Below are 16,579 nucleotides of genomic sequence, written 5' to 3'. Positions count from 1 at the left end.
CACACACACACACACACACACACACGAGTTCCCCAAGAAGGGCAATATCTCCGAATGCACCCTTTGGCGGGGCATCACACTCCTCTGAGTACCTGGGAAATGTAAAATTGGTTTAATAATGTCATTTCTGAAAGGGGGGAAATGGAACCATAGGAGGAGGAAGTGCTAAAAAAAAGAAGAGAGGTTGAATTTTGTTGGGACAACAACCAAATGTATGATTCATTGGGGAGCGGGGGTGTTATTTATTTTAAGGTATTTTTCATAATCTCAATGGATCACAGCAGCTAGAACAACAACAACAAGTCTTTATTGGCATACAAAACAGGACAAAATTTCAAAGCAAAACAAGATTAAAAAACACAGTTAAAATTACTCATTTCCGCAGGAGCTAGAAAAAGTGGAGACGTTTACCTTCTTGGGCAGTGTGATCTCCCAGAATGGAGACGCAGAGGCAGAGGTCAGGGGTCACATTGGAAAGACTTCAGCCATTTTTCAGAGAATGAACAAGATCTGGTACTCACCAACCATTGCCCTAAAGACCAAGCTCCGCCTATTCACCTCCATTGTGATCCTGACTGTCGTTTATGCTAGCGAGACCTAGAAGGCATCAACAAGTATCAACAACAGGCTTGACGTCTTCCAACAGAAGTGCCTACGCCGAATCCTGAAGATCTGATATTATGACCACATCACTAACGAAGAGGTGCAAACTCCATACTATCCACAGAGAAGACTTCGACTGGCTGGCCTCGTCCTTTGCATGGAGAACGGTCAGATCCCCAAGATGGCAATGAGGTGGATACCTCCTGATGCCAAACGACAGCAAGATCACCCCCAAAACACCTGGAGGAGAACATTCAAGCAAGATCTGAAGGCACTGAATATTGCATGGGAAGAGGCTGAAACACTCACCCAAGGCTGGAAATGCTAGAGAGCGCTTGTTGCCCAGTATGCTACTTAGCATGATGGATTCGATGATGACGACATATGAATCTTTCTTGAGTTGCCAATAGAAAGGTAGGCTATAAAGGAAGTAAACAAAAAAAGAGTGAGTACAATCTGTCTGTCTGTCTGTCTGTCTACATATACATACATACATAGATATACACATATGCATATACATATGCTATATATGTGTGTGTATGTTCACACACATTTATATGTGTATGTATGCAAATGTATATATGTACATACATATGTGCATATATGTATGTATCCACACACACACACACACACACACACACATATATATATAAAAAACTCTACCAGGCCGCATAAGACTTCCAGTAAACAATGGAGCAAGTCTAGGATTACAAAACTGGAAAACGATGCAAGCAAATAAAGAAAATTCCCTAGGGCAGTGGTGGTGAACCTTTGGCACTCCAGATGTTATGGACTACAATTCCCATCAGCCCCTGCCAGCATGCCATTCTGGCAGGGGCTGATGGGAATTGTAGTCCATAACATCTGGAGTGCCAAAGGTTCACCACCACGGCCCTAGGGCATGACATACCATAATGCAGAAAGTGTATTACCTACAAGGAGAGAAGGCCATGCAATAAAAGCAAGGTAATACGTACAAGTAAGCCCCACGATAGATTTCAAACCTATTCCTTCATAATCTTATTCATCCTGATGTGTTCAATTTTACAATAGTTCTAATCCCTTTAGAAAATTGCCCTCTTGAACACCTCTGTTTCACACATCCTGCAAATTGATAGAGGCACGAAGGCCTTCCCGACCTCTTCAGAAAGAAGAAGAAGCGTTTGGATTTATGCCTTGCCTTTCTCAACCGTAGGAAGTCTCATAGTGGCTTGCAAACTCCTTCCCTTCCTCTCCCTCAACAGACATGCTGTGAGATAGGTGAGTCTGAGAGAGTTTAGGGAGAACTGTGGCCCTTTCCCCACTTACCCTTGTCGGAGGGTTGCTGCGCGCAATTCCCAGTGTGCGCAATTCCTGGCGCGCGCCCTGGCTTCCCCACAACCCCGCGCTCTGCGTGGGGTCATCAAAAGGCGCCATTTGAAAAGGCGCCAGGAATTACGCGCACTGAGGGGGCGCGAGAGAGGCAGCGTCGGGGCGGCTGCGTTCTCGCTGCCCCTGAAGTGGGGAGTGCAGCTGGACCCTGTGCTACTTTAGGAGAGTAGCGCGGGGCTTAAGGTAAGTGGGGAAGGGGCCTGTGTCTAGCCCAAGATCACCCACAGGCTTCATGTGCTGGAGTAGGGAAACAAACCAGTTTCACAATGTGGGAGCCACCACAGAGAATACAATTCCATAGGCTGCCATCTTCAAAAGGTTTTAGATGAATGAAGTTGTCATAGTGGAGCATAGTACAAGAGGTATTCCTGCAGATATACGGGGCCCAGGGTCACCAAAGATTTTATACATGATAACCAGCACCATGAAGTGAACCTGAAATACCTGATTGGTAACCGGTTAAGTGACTGCAGAGTGGGTGTGACGCATATGTTTTGCTAGCACCCAACATTAGCCTGACTGCAGCATTCTGTACCCAACTGGAGTTCTGAGTTATCTTCAAGGGTGGATCTACGTATGGTAAATTACAGTAGTCTATCCCTGAGGGAACCATAGAATGGCCAGATCAGTCAAGTCAAGGTAAGGGGCCACCTTCCAAGCTAAATGCATTCTTTATGGCCCCTAATTTGTCCTCTTTGCGCCTTTGGGGGGCGGGGGCTTGTAGGTGTGGATTGCTAACGTTGTAGGTTCTGCTGCCTCCCCAGGATGTCTAGAGGATAGATCTCTGAGAGGATCGGTGGACATATCATGTATCTCTAGTGGGGCATCCACACAAATGCACGATCCACGCAGCAGACAGCTTGCTAGGTTGCCTAGTGCAGCTACTAAGGTACACTGTGAACAGTTGAAAGATAACATATTGTATTGCAAGCATGTTTTTCAAATATATTTTTAACTTAAGGAACAGACACCTACTAGTATGTTTCAGGGCTGGCTGTCACAGTAAATTAACACAACAAAGAGCAGATGGCCTGTGCAATAGTGGAGGGTAAATGGAGCTCATAACAATGATTCTTTGTGAATAGAGCTGTCAAGCAGATCCCTACATCCATTTATGAGGTGTTGTAGGTTAAGCCAGTCGCATCGGGTTCGATGAGATTCACTTTCTTGTAAATCAGTATGCCTGGAGTATAATCTTAATCCATGATTCCTGCTAGAAACAGGAGTTCCTCTGGTCCTTGCTCTCAACAGGTTTTCATTTTTGGGTGGTCAATTCATAGCGGACTAATGGTGATCCCGTTGAGTTTCAAGGCAAGAGACTTTTGGAGGTGGTTTGCTGTGCCTGCCTCCACTTCATTACCCTGGTATTCCTTGGTGGTCTCCCTGTCATGGCCCTCTAATACTTAGCCAGGGTCCTGCCATATTTCATTCAGGGTTGATTCTACAGAGGAGTCTTGAGAATTGTTTGCATTTAATCCAGCCAGTACCAGTCTGTCTTTTATCTCGCTTTGTGAGGGTTCTGCAGCTGGAACAGTGGGGAGGTTTTGGGTGTCTGTTTCTTCCAGGTTCTCACTTTCTGAGGAATGTGTGTGAGTGTGCCTTCCTGCCAAAAGGTGGGGAAGGAGGGGGAAGGGGAATGATGTGTCTATGGTGAGCGATACAATACTTTGCCTGCTTTAATGTGTTCAGTTCTGACAATATAAGTCAACAGCTTTTCTATGCTTGTAATCAATAAATAAGAATTGTATTCTCAACATTCCAGTTTGTTTATTGGACAAAGTCTGGGGTTGTGACACTCCCATCTAAATACTAACCAGGAACCTGCTTAGCTTCTGAGATCTGAGAGTGATTATCAGGTTAGCCTGGACTAACAAGGTCAGAGTTGCCGTCCCCGGCCTTGGAAAGCTGCTTTTATAAACACTGAGACTGGGGGCGGGGCTTGGGGAGGCATGGCCATGCCCCCAGGGGCATGTGGGGCATGGCCACATCCCCAAAACCCCCTCCCCATTAAAATAAATATACTTACTTCCCTGGCTCAACGATTTTGAATGATGAGGGCTCAGCCCAACTCATTCTCATGATCATTCTGATCAGTGATTGGGTAGCTTAACAAGTATTCTCCATTCAAAGATCACCATCTAACCAGCTTAACTAATGCTTCTTTTTCATGAGTCATTAACTGGCTTATGCTGCATGTCTCTTCTTCTCACGGGCCAATGCCCTCCCAACCCCCTATATCTTGAGTCTGGACATTTATTTGTGATATGTCCCAAATAGGCCTCTGCGTTCTGCGGAGGCCAATTTGCTGGTAGTCCCCTGCCCCTCATTGATACGGCTGGCCTCTACCCGGGCCAGGGCCTTTACAACCCTGGCCCCGTCCTGGTGGAATGCTTTACCATCTGCTGTCCGGGGCCTGCGGGATCTTGGTGAGTTCCGCAGGGCCTGTAAGACCGAGTTATTCCACCGGGCCTTTGGGGATGCTAGCCGCAGACTGCCTGCCCCCTCTGTAGCCCCCACGACAGTTTTGCCATCTTCAGCATTGCCTGATCGCTGATTCCATCCATTTTTGGGCAATGCTGGCCCTCCTGGTCTTTGGGTTGGGCGCCATCTGTGCATGCATCTGGGCATGTATTTTTTATCTGTAATTTCTGAAATTGCTGCTATAATGTATTTTAATGAATTTTAATGTTTTATCGTTATATTGTATTTATGAGACCTTATATTGTATTTGTTTTATGTCTCATTGTACTCTATTAAGCCGAATAAATAATAAAATAATAATATAATAATATAATAATATAATAATAATAATAATAATAATAATAATAATAATAATAATAATAATAATAATAATAATAATAATAATAATAATAATAATACCATGAAGTCACAGCTGACTTCTGGGAACTTGTAGGATTTTCAAGGCAAAAGAGAAATAATGGTGGTTTGTGATTGCTTGACTCTGTGTAGCGATCACAGACTCCCTTGTTGATTTCCCAACCTGCTTTGCTTCTGAGATCGGATGAGATCAGGCACACCTGGGCTATCCAGATGCAACTGTCAATATGTGATACAAACGGGTCTGCAACTTTATGGGGGGGGGTCCCCATTTGCATTCTGTGGGGGGCAGTTTGCAGGCTGTGTGCAATCTTTGGCCAGTATCTCCTGGCCTCCATTAGGCTTGAGGCTTCCCTGGCATCTCTTTGCCCAGCGGCCCAACCAGGAGCCAGCAGGGGTTGTTCAAGGGCAGGACAAGCAAGCAAACCTTGCAAGCAAGTTTTCACTGGGGTTCACCTGCCTGCCTTAAAAAGCTCCAATGCTGTGCACAATACTCCAGAGAAGACCTGTCCAATGCATGTGTAACCCATGTCATTTTAGTCTTTTTGTTTTGTTTGGATTTTAGGGCCCAGGGGATAAGAGCTCACTGAGCATGTGCAGTTGGTAAGCTTGCTTACTTATTACCAACTGCAAGAGCTCCACCCTCCTGAGTTGATCTGGCCTGCAGGAGAAGGAAGGCCTACAGCTCAATTGAGGGAATTTCTTATTTTTTTACAGGTCCAAACTGAAGAAAGACCTGCAGCCGCTACATCAGATGCAGAAGGCCAAGATGAGAGAAAGAAGCCCTGCTTGATTAATAGTTTGGACTTTCTTGCTATTCTTTTATTATTGGACATTGTTAGTGGTGGCAACTGTTCTGAGCATTTTTTCTTCTTTAAAAGCACTGAACATAATTGAACAAAATCTCTCTTAACCCCAGGAGAGGTTGTGCTGCATATATATATATACACACATATATATATACTGCATACACACACACACACACACACACACACACACACACACACACACACACACACACACACACACACACACACACATATACACACACACACATATGTGTGTGTGTATGTATGTGTGTGTGTGTGTATGTGTGTGTGTGTGTATATGTGTGCACACACACATATATATACACATACATACATACATACATACATACATATATACATACATTCATACATACATACATACATACATACATACATACATACATACATACGTGTGTGTGTGTGTGTGTGTGTGTTCACTATATATAAATATATATGTTCACTATTATTTATCCTTAAATGATAGAAAGTTGTGTTAAAGATTAAAGGTTTGTCGATTTGTTCAAGCAATTTCACATTTGTTTGTTAAGCCACAGGGTGCTGTCATATATTATTTCCTAGGTTTCCAATGGAGATTGATGTGGCCAAGGATAAATAGGTTACACATGTACAGAAGGACTGTGGCATCCAACATCCAAATCACGAGAGTATTGTGTACAGTTCTGGAGGCCTCCCTTCAAAAAGGATGTGGACAGAATGGAACGAGTGCAGAGGAGAACGATGGGGATCAAAGGGCCTGGAGACCAAGCCCTACCAGGAAAGGCTGAAAGACTTGGGAATATGCAGTCTGGAGAAGAGGAGATTGAAGGGGGACACAATGGCTCTCTTTAAGTATTTGAAGGGTTGTCACCTAGAGGTGGGTGGGCAGCTGTTCTTGTTGGCAGCAGAGGATAGGACTCACAGTAATGTGTATAAATTACAGAGAGAAAGGTTCTGGCTGGATATTAGGAAAAAAATTATGGTCAGAGTTGCAACCGTGGAATCAGTAGCCCAGGGTGAGCTTCCCCCCACTGGCAGTCTTCAAGCAGCAGCTGGACAAAACACTTGTCTGGGATGCTTCAGGCCAGTGATGGTGAACCTTTTTGAGACCGAGTGCCCAAATTGCAACCCCAAACCCGCTTGTTTATCAGAAAGTGCCAACACGGCAATTTAACCTGAATACTGAGGTTTTCGTTTAACCTGAATACTGAGGTTTTAGTTTAGAAAACAGTTGGCTCCGAGGCGAGCGTTACTCAGGAGTAAGCTTCGTGGTAGTTGGTGGCTCTGCTTTGAAGCAACCCTGCAACTTTTCCAACGGGTGAATCACGACCCTAGGAGGGTTTACTCAGAAGCAAGCCCCGAGCTTGCTCCCAGGTAAAGGATTGTGCTTTAGTTCTTCGCATGAAAATCAGTGGGGTTTAACAGGCTTATCAGGGTCACCTACACTGCTTCCCCAAAACTAGGTCTTAGGTTTAATGCTAATAATCGAGCCCAGAAGCCCAGGCCAGTCTAGATATGTGTGTGTGTGTGTGTGGGGGGGCAACTCTGTTTGCGGGTGCCCACAGAGAGGGCTCTGAGAGCCACCTCTGGCACCCGTGCCATAGGTTCGCCACCACTGCTTCAGGCTGATCCTGCATTGAGCAGGGGGTTGCATTAGATGGCCTATATGGCTTTTTCCAACCTTGTGATTCTATTATTCTTCCTGCCCTGGACCAGGGCCGCATTCTGCCTCAGATGCTATAGATGTCAAGTCCATCCCTAAGCTAGCTCCATGCCAACTAATAAGACATACACCCCAGCGGAAGATTTGAACTTGCGCCTCCAACATCTCTGACCCAGCACTATTTGCTTGAGCACATCAGCTCTCGTCACCAGGATTACAAGCGGGCTGTTTGTTTGCAGCTCCATTTTGTACGTCCTAATCTATTCTCTTTTTCTTTCTGAGATGAAAGGCTGTCTCGTTGGGCACGCAGAAATCCAATTAACGATGCTGAGAACGGAGCGACGCTCCCTGAAGTCAACAGCCTAATCCATCCAGCAGCTGCAGCGTTTCAGTAAATCACCAAAGCATCTGATGGGGCTTTATTCTGATCTCATTCCGCAGCTCATGTATCAATCAACTGGGATGAATTAAAGGTACTTAATGAAGTTATTGATCTGAATAGGAGACTTCCTCGGCCATCCATTTTTCTTCTTGCCCGAGAAAGCTGTGGGAGGTATCCGAACAATTCATCATTCTAAAGATTTTCAGTTTGTTGGGTGGTGGTTCAGGGAACTTCCTGCTCCGGACAATTAGGAGAAACCAAATGAGGTCATAAGATTTATCAAGCCACAGCTGATGGATTGGTGTTTGCAGAACTTTTAGGTGCTGCAGAAGGGCAGAGAATTCGTTTGCATAACAACTTTGAAAAAGTCCACTTGATGTGCACTGGTAATGGACACTTTGAAATCTTGTATTGTTCGTTGAGTGTAAATAAATACTGATTGATCGATGATGCATCCCATGATTCACCAATGTAAACAAAACCTTCCATCCTCAGTAAAATTGTGGGGCTTATATGGACTAATAACGAGGAGCATCATAGGACTGCAATGGGGAGCCCATCCTGCCTCTTCCTGTCTCAATGGAGCTGTACTAAGGGAAGGAAGATGAGTGGGCGATTTTGTCATTCCCCCCCTCCTCGATGCAGCTCTTAAATCTAGGGTTGCCAGATCTCTCCTGGGGTTAAGCGAGCCCCAGCCCCAGCATCTGTTTCCTAATGCTGCTCTGAATGGACATAGGAGAAAAATAAAAATGGCCATTAGTTTGATTCCCTTTCCTGGAAGAACCTGCAAGTGCCAGCCTGCTTCTCTGGGAATCACCCCAAACTCTATGGTTCTGGAGTTTCCAGTGATTCCTAGAGGGGTGTGACATTACTTCCGGGGAATGCCTAGACGTGACATCACACCATTGCCATTTACAGGCCTGGCAACCCTGCTCAGATCTGTGTGACTGTTTGTTCATGTGGTCCTGCAGCATGAGGAAGCAGCTTTCCTGGGCTCAGAAGGGGCAGATGGAGGGCAGGGGAGGGGAGGGATGATTCCCTTGCTCATTGAGAGATCCAGGCAAATGATGGGTACAATTCAGAGCAAGTGAAACGTACTCAGTAACCCAAAGGCAAAAGCTGTACATTCTGTTTATTTATTTAACATTTATACCCCTAATCCAGTGATGGCGAACCTTTTCGAGACCGAGTGCCGAAATTGCAACCTAAAACCCACTTATTTATCACAAAGTGCCAACACAGCAATTTAACCCGAATACTGAGGTTTTAGTTTAGAAAAAAAACGGTTGGCTCCGAGGCATGTGTTACTCGGGAGTAAGCTTGGTGGTAGTCGGTGGCTTTGCTTTGAAGCAACCGTGCAACTCTTCGAACGGGTGAATCACGACCCTAGGGGGGTTTACTCAGAAGCAAGCCCCATTGCCAGCAACCGAGCTTACTCCCAGGTAAAGGATCATGCTTTAGTTCTTTGCATGAAAATCAGTGGGGTTTAACAGCGCTTAACAGGGTTAAACCTGCTTCCCCAAAACTGGGTCTTAGGTTTAATGCTAATAATCGAGCCCAGCAGCCCAGGCCAGCCTAGATGTGTGGGGGGAGGTGGGGGCGACACTGTTTGTGTGTGCCCACAGAGAGGGCTCTGAGTGCCACCTCTGCCACCCATTCCACAGGTTCGCCACCACTGCCCTAATCAAACACTAATCAAACACTTTCCTGGGAGAACAGGAAAGTCTTCGCCAGGCACCTAAACCCATGCAGGTAGATTCTTGGTAAACCTTAGAGGGGAGATGATTCCAAAGCTTGGGGACAATCACCAAGAAAGCCCTCCTGCATGAACCCACCCCCCATATCTCAGCAGGGAGGTACCACAAGGATAAGGTGACCAGAGGGTCACCTTTGTGAACCAGGAGGGGTGGGGTGGGGGTAGGGGGCCGTGCGTTTGCTAACCCTGTCACAGGGCGGGAAATGGCAAGCCCCAGAAGGCCGTGCGCTCCTGCGACAGGGCGGCAAGCCCTGTGACAGGGCGGCAAACGGCAAGCCCCAGAGGGCCGTGCTCCTGCGGCCGAGCGCGTGGGAGTCTGCCACACTGCCTTGCGCCCCAGAAGGCAGTGCAGCAGCCTCCCAAAAATCGGGACAATTTGAAGAACACGTGGAACTAATTGTTTAAAGGAGGGACTGTCCCGCCAAAAGCGGGACGTCTGGTCAGCCTACACAAGGAGAGCCTGTGACCTCAATGCCTGGGCAGGTACACAAGGGCACAGACATTCCTTTAGAGATGATGGGTCCCAGCCTTTTAGGGCTTTGTATATTAATGTCAACACCTTGAACTGGGCCTGGAAGAGAGCTGACCATTTGATGGGATCAGAAATGGTTTGATGAAATACTATCCAAGTATTTTTAAAGGGTTAATTATGTTAGCCCACCACAAGATTGTCTTTACTTATCAAAAGGTCGGATAGTTGTGCTAATTACAGAAAAAATCGTTGAATGGTTGTGCAAATGCACAGTTACTTAAATAAAACCCCAATGTGATGATATTTTTAAAACTTAACAGCGCTAGGTAATGTTTCCATAAATGCGGATGATTCAGTGAACCGTTTTTTTTAAATCTTAGAGCACCAGGGTTCATTGGAAAGGAAAATTAAAATAGAAATAAAGCAAAATAACACCATCAAAAAGTAGGGTTCTGTGTGGTTTCCAGGCTGTATGGCCGTGTTCTAGCAGCATTCTCTCCTGACGTTTAGCCTGCATCTGTGGCTGGCATCTTCAGAGGATCTGATAGTAGGAATGGAAAGCAAGTGGAGTATATATGGTGTGAGGTCAAAAGGTGAGGCCCTCTGAATAGAGTAGCCTGGTATGGGAGTCACAAAGAAGTCTGTAGCCTGGGAGTTTTCATGTTCATGAGGTCAATAGGTGAATGCATCTGAATAGAAGTATCCTGGTCTTTGTTTCCTTGGTTGCTATTGTCTATAGTTGTCCCGTGTTTGTGTGGAGCTGGTTAGTCACTGTCTTGATTCTAGAGCTTTTCAACACTGGCAGCCAAATTCTGTTCATTTTCATGGTTTCTTCCTTCCTGTTGAAGTTGTCCATGTGCTTGTGGATTTCAATGGTTTCTCTGTGTAGTCTGACATAGTGGTTGTCAGAGTGGTCCAGAATTTCTGTGTTTTCAAATAATATTCTGTGTCCAGGTTGGTTTATCAACAAGCTTTCGACAATATATTGACCATCAAAAAGCCTCCCAAACGATGGTTTTTAAAGGCTGTTGGGCTAAGCAAGCAGCAGGCCCATTCTTCCTCTTTAGAGATGCCTATAGCTATAGCAGGTGGTCAGTACGAGAAGCTCTGTGATGTGGCTAGATCTTTCCATGGACAGCTGCAGGGCTATTGGGTAGGCCGCCCTCTCTGCGGTTCTTCCTAACAAATGGCACCATAATGCAATTTTTCAAAAGGAAAGCTACAAGCTCCACAGTTGCATTCTCAGCTTCTCGGAACGTTGGACAACATTTGACCCCAGTCAACCTGCAGTCAGTGGAGCAGTGTGTTAAACCTCAAGGGGATACAATCATGCTGTCATTAATACATCAAAAGAAAACATGTCACTGAACAAAAACGTTTGCTTTACAGTGATGCATGAAAAGTTTGCTTTCCATTTGTGTGTTACTAGAAGAATCTGGTGGTGTGCATGTATGGTTTTGTGCCCTAACCTGGATAGTCCAGACTAGCCTGTTCTTGTGGGATGTCAGAAGTTAAGTAGGGTCAGTCGTGGTTAGTATTTGGATGGCAAACCATCAAGGAAGTCTAGGGTTACTAGGGAGAAGCAACCAATAGCAAACCATCTCTGAACAATTTTTGCCTTGAAAACCCTGCTGGGGTCAACATAAGGTTAATGTGACTTGATGGCAAAATGTATAAATAAAATGGTTTTGAGCATCATGTGAACAAAATGATGATGGTTTCCTGTGTTTTCATGTTCATGTAATGTCTGTCTAGGCACTGAATGTAGTGAAGGTATCAATAGAACTTATTTACACTTCTGAAATCCTTTGGTAGACCTGGACAGGAAAGGTAGGTCATTTCGTTGATGGCTCCCAGTGGTGGATAATGGTTGTTTCCTTTTGAATAGATCAGTTGTAAGTAGGGCATCCATTCGCCTGTTTATGGCAGGAGACCTCCAGGTAAATGTAGTCCTTGTCTATTGATGCTCATATGATTGACAGGTGTCAACTTGGGGCAAAGGGGTGGGGGCATGATTGTCTTGGGGAGAAAAATTTAAAAGAGAAATAAGGCCTCTGCTACTTACTCCAGGTTTTGGGCATAAAGTTCCTAATGACTCATAGTGCTAGCCAGAAAGGTAGCTCTACCAGTTATCAAAAACTCTATGGTAATCTTACAATAGGAATTGCCAGGTAACCCTAGTTGTGGATGCTCAGAAGTGATCTTTAAAGGAAGATGATTCACCTGCCCATGAGTGTAGGTTGCTCATATTCCCACAGGTGAGTTCTAAATCTTGTGGCCATTTCTGAGCACGTGTCAACATGATCAATGTCACCATCTGTGCAGGTATTAAAAATCACAAAACACTAGAATAATTAAGGAATGCTCTTGATTGCCCAGGAGCAAAGAGGGAGTGATACATAAAATAGGTCAGCTTTAATGACCTAACCATGTGACCGTAGGATATATGTCTGTGGTCATCCAGAAGGGTCTGTGCAGGTGCAAAATCAATCTCAAGATATATCCCATAAGTAACAAGACTTAATTTACCAAGGCACAACCTGAGACTGCAGGAAAGCCTGTAGAAGTAGTCAGGTGGACAGCTGCCAAGTTCACTGCTACAGTGAAAATCTAAACAAAATGGCATCTGATTTAAACTATCAGAAGACAAAGTAAGTAAGTAAATATTAAACCGGTCTTGTGTATGACCCAACTTGCATGTAAACAGGTCTTTTTGTTCCTGCTCGCAATAGTGGGTTTTAATTACAGGTGGAAAGATACCAGCTGCATATGAGGATTTTTTTTTTACAGTGAGAGCACTTCAGTAGTGGAATTGGCTGCTAAGGAGGTGGGGAGCTCTGCCTCACTGGCAGAGTTTAAAACAGCAGATGGACAAACACTTAGCTGGGAAGGTTTAGGCTGATCCTACATTGGGGGTGCGGTTGGACTAGATAGCACCTTCCAATTCTATGATTGTCTCTATGATATTTGTCTTAATTTTCTCAATATAGTTAACAAACAAAAAAGAAATATGAAACAAAAAAGAGAAAAAATCGAACAAAGACAAAAAAAAGATAATACAGTGTGAGGAAGTTGCATCCCGTAAATCCAACAGGCAAACTCACACCAGCATGATAGATAGCTTTGATCTCCTGGATGGAGAACCGGAAAGCCTATGCAAATTTACCAGTAAGCAAATGGTCAAAACATCAAAGCCTAGATTGCCTCATGGCAGGGATTAGAGTTTTCCTGGGAAGTGAGGACAAAGGCTTGGGGAGATTCCACCTTGGGGCAGGCTAAGGGAAACAGCTCTCTGCCATGGCTCTGAGTTTTGAAACAAAGGACTCCTATGAGAATGTACTATGCTGAGGAAACTATGTAAAAGCAATCTTTTTTATTTTATCATTTGAAATAAAGACTTTAAAAACTCAGCAGTTGGAATGCCTGATTGGAAATGAACCCAGATTTGTAGAGGCAAGGCTGGAGCCCTCAGTCTTGATCTCATGACATACAGCTATTCAAAAACTGTATGAAAATTGGCTCTAACACATTGGATCTTGAGATTACAAAACTAATATTATCAGAGAGAACGTTACACAGTCTTGAAGTTCACTACCTTCTGTCCAGTGGCTCTACAGCATCATTACTAGACAACTTCTTGTATCTTGATCATTAATAAATTAATGTTCTTCCTGTTATTATTTTTACATAGTCGATTTAGCCTCGAAAAAGAAATAAAGTTCCCATTTCTCATCAAATTCACGTTTCGACCATCTGCTTACGATGTTTGTTAGTTTAACCATTATAGCATATTCTGTAATTTTATCTTCTCAAAGGTCTGTGTTAATATCTTGATCAGTTTTCCAATGAGATGCAATTAAAGTCTATGATTGGCTATGATTATGATAACCCTTATTAGTCTGACCCTTCTGAATTTCAGCCACTGTGATCTTCTGCCAGTCCTGAACTTCATAATGACAATGGGCCTTTATGGCTTCATTTGCTGCTGTGGAATTTGGCTTGAACCACAATATTGATCTTGCCGATAGCTGACTCTCCCCAGACCCTGAAACTTCACAACTTGGGCCTGACTTTTGCCATTCCGTGATACCAAAACTTTTTAACAAGTTGGGGATTTCCTGATTGGTCAACAGAAGTCCCTACCTCACAGTCGTCATCGTCGTCGTCGTCGTCGTCTTCGTCTTCGTCTTCGTCGTCATCTTCGTCTTCTTCTTCTTCTTCTTCTTCTTCTTCTTCTTCTTCTTCTTCTTCTTCTTCTTCTTCTTCTTCTTCTTCTTCTTGAGTAGAGTAGTAGTAGTAGTAGTAGTTTGGATTTATATCCCAGATTTCTCTTCTGTAAGGAGACTCAAGGTGACTGACATGCTCCTTTCCCTTCCTCTCCCCACAACAGACACCTGGTGAGGTAGGTGGAGCCAAAAATGTTCCAAAGAACATAAGAACACAAGAACTAGCCTGCTGGATCAGACCAGAGTCCATCTAGTCCAGCATTCTGCTACTCGCAGTGGCCCACCAGGTGCCTTTGGGAGCTCACATGCAGGATGTGAAAGCAATGGCCTGTGACTAGCCCAAGCAGGAACTTAGGAGTGTGGAAAAACATCTGGTTTACCAGAAGAGTCCGCCACTCAAGTGGAGGAGTGGGAAATCAAACCTGGTTCTACAGATTAGAATCCACCTGCTCTTGACTACTACACCATGCTGGGTCTCAATCTTCTTTCCAAACCCATTTATCCGATAATATATATATATTCTCTTTTTTTGCCATGTGTTAACACTAGGGCTGTACAATCTGTGTATGCCACACTTCAAATATGAAGTAGTGTAGGCCACTGGGGGATCAATACATCTCCTCAGTTTATTTTATTTTATTTGCCAGCTTGGAGTAGCAAAACCAGGCTTTCCCTCCTCCCAAACGCATGCCATGTCAGAATGCACTGACAGGGGGATTCATCAGCCTTGTCATAATTTGAGCAGCTCTGATCTATGTGCTTTGCTAATTTTATTTGCTAGCCAAAATGAAAAATAAGTCCAATCTGCCCGCTTCACAGTCCAGGAACGCAGCTTCTCGACGATCCTGTTAAAAGGTCCCACCCCTCCCTTTGTTTCATTCGGCTCCTTTTCTTAAAGTGGGCTGAAAAAAATAAATCAAATCTAAAATCCAAAACAAGACAACAATGGAACAGCAGACCTGATCAATAAGAGTAATGATTTCTTTTTCTTTGTGGAACTAACGTGTGTTTTTCGTAAGCACAAGCAGACACCTGGGGTTCTTAAGAGGTGCTTTTCCCGCGGTCAGCCATTAAAGGTGGGGAAAAAGTGTTATCGACTATCAAATTCACTGTGTGGTTTGAAATGAGAGAGTTTTTTTTTAAAAAAAAAACCCTGAAAACACTTAGAAACTCTTTAGAGTCTGTTCACATGGGTACTTCATGTCTATTGACTTTTGTCTGTTGGAGCTTGAAAAACATGACACGTTCTGGGACTTGGAAAAGTCAAGAAAGCTGTAACTAATATGTTTGGCTCAGACCAGCCCTTCAGAAATATGCTAAAATTAGGAATGAGTGGATGTTGCGTTCCTTTATTATTTTAGCAGTTTATTGCTTATTTAATTGGCTTCATTTTAAAATTAAATTGATAAAATGCTAAATTTATAAGACTGATAAATGAGAATTGATCAACTGTGATTCTTATATTGTGTGTTCGTGTCTTTGATGATATCTCATCAAAAATTTAAAAAAACCAGGAAAATTGTATATTGTCAGAGGCCCCTTCCGCACACGCAAAATAATGCGTTTTCAAACCACTTTCACAACTGTTTGCAAGTGGATTTTGCTATTCCATACAGCTTCAAAGAGCACTAAAAGCAGTTTGAAAGTGCATTATTCTGCATGTGCGGAATGAGCCAGAATCAGCGGGAACAGCTGAGTTGATTCTTGTAGTTTATTTACTGAAAAGAAGCCCTCGTGTGATGCATGTGTAACCTCTTTCTGTGGGTTCTGCGGGGCAGTACTTGGAAGGAGTTGCAAAGAACTAAATTTAAAACAAAACACGGTTTACTTTCTTAACATATAACATCAAACATCAACATTTAACATCACACTTCAAAGTCTTGTTCGGGCTTCATTTCAAGTCCTCCTAGTTACAGTCTTCTGATATTGCCAAGTCCAATTCTTCCTGCAAGTGGGTTGGCTCCTGAAGCCTCCAAGGGCTTGGTGAACAGGATTCAACATGGTGAAGGTTTCCAGGAGAACTCTCACCCATTAAAAACATAAAAAAACCCTTAACAAGGTGTTAAGGGCTTATACGAATCAAGGTCCGAGTCTGGTAGCCTTGTCTCCTCCAAACTACATGAGCTCTGCAGCCTCCTGCTGCTTTGAGTCTCCACCCCTTTCTGGGCCAACCCATTCTGAGCATGGGGGTTACACATGCAGAGTAAACATCCCAGGGAAAATTCAGCAAATGGATGGCATAATAGACGATCAAAGAGGCAGAAAATAGCAGGCACCAGTGTAAATGAAAGTGAGAACTTAACTGGGTGGGAAAAATGAGTTGTCTCCTGAACTCCACACAGCAAACAAGAGATGAATTTAAGACGACTTTAGAAAAGAGATCGCTAGTTTAGCGATTTCAACCCCCACCCCCTGGGTTGAATTGAAATAAAACATCCTGAGGACATTTTTGGGGGAAAGCT

The sequence above is a fragment of the Sphaerodactylus townsendi genome, linkage group LG06 (genome assembly GCF_021028975.2).
Source record: "Sphaerodactylus townsendi isolate TG3544 linkage group LG06, MPM_Stown_v2.3, whole genome shotgun sequence".
Lineage (NCBI taxonomy): Eukaryota > Metazoa > Chordata > Lepidosauria > Squamata > Sphaerodactylidae > Sphaerodactylus > Sphaerodactylus townsendi.
This window is presented reverse-complemented; position numbering follows the sequence as displayed.